Genomic DNA, 3,008 nt, shown 5'->3' on the forward strand with positions numbered 1-3,008 from the left:
AGCATTTATTAATCAAGCAAGGGAATAACTATACCCGGGTCCATGTATTAATTGGACGTTCAGGTCTGGACCCGGGTCTTAATCAGATCTTCTTATTTATCACCGTACCCGGACCCTATAGGGTTTGGTGCAGGTCGGGTCCAGGTAAATCACATTCATACCGTGGAAAGCAGACTCATATGCATCAATAGCCACACCCACAAATGCGGCAGTACTAGTGTGCAGCGGTGCAGTTTCCTCAACAATTATGAACATGAGATTTGCTGTCTGCATGAGCCTTGCCGTTTAACAAGGGAATATTTCACGAAATTTCATTGCCAGATAATACAGGAATTTCCTCATCATTCCTTACCTTCCCTTTTTTATCGTGAGAAGAAGTTTCCCAGTCCTCGGTTTTGCCCAAAGGGCTGGAAATGCAGGCCACCATCTTAATACTTCAGTTCTCATCCAGAATATAAATAATGAACTGTTGAACATTCGTAGTGCACCGATAGTTGGCAGTTGGCACCATCGCCCAACGGAGTGAAACACAAAGTTGTTGGTAAACCATTGGAACTCGATGACCAATTCTAATGAATAAGATTCACTAAATCAATAGATGGAGAATCATTCCCTTCAGTTCACATTACGTGGTTCAAACACTTCTACTCTTCATGGTACGATTGTAAGCATGAAACTTCATTGCTTCCACGTTCTTAGACATGAAAGACAGCATTCTTCTCCCAAGCCCTTAAAATTAGAAAGAATTGTATACAATGTTTGTCTTCCAATAGTTAATTGCTACTTCATTTTTCGACAGGTAAGAGAGACTAGCACCACAATCCTCCAACCATATACACTACAATAAATTTAGTAGGAACAAGCTGTACTTTAACCGCCATTATCGTTATATAACCTGCAAAAGTAAATACAACAGGGTATCTTGGGTGGTGCCATGTGATATCATTGAACAATGGTTGCCTTCCAAGCAGCATCCTGCTCGCCTTTAACATCTACATCATTCTGAGTGGGGTACCAATCGGAATTTTTTTAGGAAAACTTTATTTTCATCTATCAGAAGATAGGGATTCAGTCCACCAAATATAAAAAAAGATAATTTCCAGTAATGATCAGCTGCACTAAATTTGAAGATCGTCCAATGAAAGCTCTTGAGCAGACAGCGGCTTCATTTTCTGCAGAAATAGAAAAAGGAAAATTAAAAGAAAACCATCAGAGGGCAGCAAGATAAAGCATTCAAAGATTCATATGCAGCACAAGTGTCAACTCCAAGGAACTTGCTGATAGGGGTGAAATGAAACTTGACACCGCTGAACAAAAATTGACCAAATATCTGGTGGAAAAGCAAAGCAAAGCAGCATGACTTGTTTGCAGCAGAACTATAAACTTTACATATTTCCATGTGTAATTATCCTTTTTGGATGGTCCAATCTAGCCAGGTGAACCAGATTTTATTTGGATAAGAAAGGCTAATGCTGTTAACTGATGCACAATACAGTTCAACTTGCGAATAAAAAACCGAGTCTGTGGCCTTTACCGTGATAAACTTGGGAGGATCATCAATGCTGGATGAACCAAGGACAATCTCCCGATTGAGCTCATTTGTGAGCTTGTGGGCAGTGCGTAGCTGATCAAAATATCACAAAGCATCAATTTTAGGGTGAACACTACATGACCTCTCCTCTCTTCCTGTTCCTGGAAAAAAGAAGGAAAAGAAAAGAAAGGATGATGAATACAAAAATGCATACTCTGGTTTTCAGAGTGATTCCAAAACTACTCGACAATTTGCATAATTCTGAGCGAATAGCTCCCCCAATGATGAATACAAAAATGCGCTGTCCCATCCTCTTAAAATCACTTGATGCATGCCTCAGAATGGAATCACTGTGAAAACCCGGGCATAAGTTATTAGAAAGCAAAATTTGATTTTTCATATAACTGGATCAAAAGGAACACAGTACAACCTTAGGTACCGAAGCAGGTTATATGTTACCCCTCACCGAACAGGGCATCTCATGCTCGGGGGTCCCAAAAAGCACCACGTATCACCACAACAAAGCAGTAGATTAGCGACGACCACATTCCATCGCTATTCCGTCGCTAATCTGTTGCTAACAGGCGTAGCGACAGATTAGCGACGATGAGGCGACGGTATGCTTACGTCGCGAATTTTTCGACGCTAACTGGCGACAAAATAAATCCGTCACCAGGTCCGTCGCTAATTGCGATGGACTAACGAGTGCTTTATTCTGTCGCCAATCCGCCGGTACTAAACGGCGACCTCGGCTTGGCGACGGATTTATGTCCGTCGCTAAGACGTCGCTAGATATATATACATACCGACGGATGTTTCCGTCGCAAAAACGAAAAAAAAATAAAAAAATTTATTTGAAAATTAAATACCGAGAACGGTACAATTTATATTGTACAATTTATATTTCCTGTAAATAAAAAACAAACTACATTAAAAAATTCCATATAAAAGGAATCTACAACAATTAATTGTTCCACCTTAAAATTAACAAATTTAATTATTTACAATTCAACAATTATAATTAGGAAACATAAAAAAATAGAACTTCTTCAACACAGTTCTCTAATCATTGCCAAGATTTTGTGTGTCTTCTTGTTCATTGCCTTTATCTGTCCCTTCAGCTCCACTACGCTGATTATCGCTAGCAGCCTACACAAGAAAAGAACAGTCAGTATTGATAAACAAAATATAATAAAATAAATTACACATTATATGTGATTCTATCATGTGCTCATATGTGTTCTAAGGCAATAAAAAAACTCTATATGTGATTCTATCATGCTCATATGTGCTCTAAGGCAGGCAAAAAGTTATATATGTGATTCTATCATGCTCATATGTGTGCTAAGGCAGTCAAAAAATTGAATATATGATTATAGCATGTTCATATGTGTTCTAAGGCAGCTAGAAAAACTCTATATGTGATTCTACCATGCTCAGATGTGCTTTACGGCAGGCAAAAAACTATATATGTGAT

This window comes from Nuphar pumila, chromosome 4, assembly GCF_984573655.1.
Source record: "Nuphar pumila chromosome 4, dmNupPumi1.hap1.1, whole genome shotgun sequence".
In the NCBI taxonomy this organism is placed as follows: domain Eukaryota; kingdom Viridiplantae; phylum Streptophyta; class Magnoliopsida; order Nymphaeales; family Nymphaeaceae; genus Nuphar; species Nuphar pumila.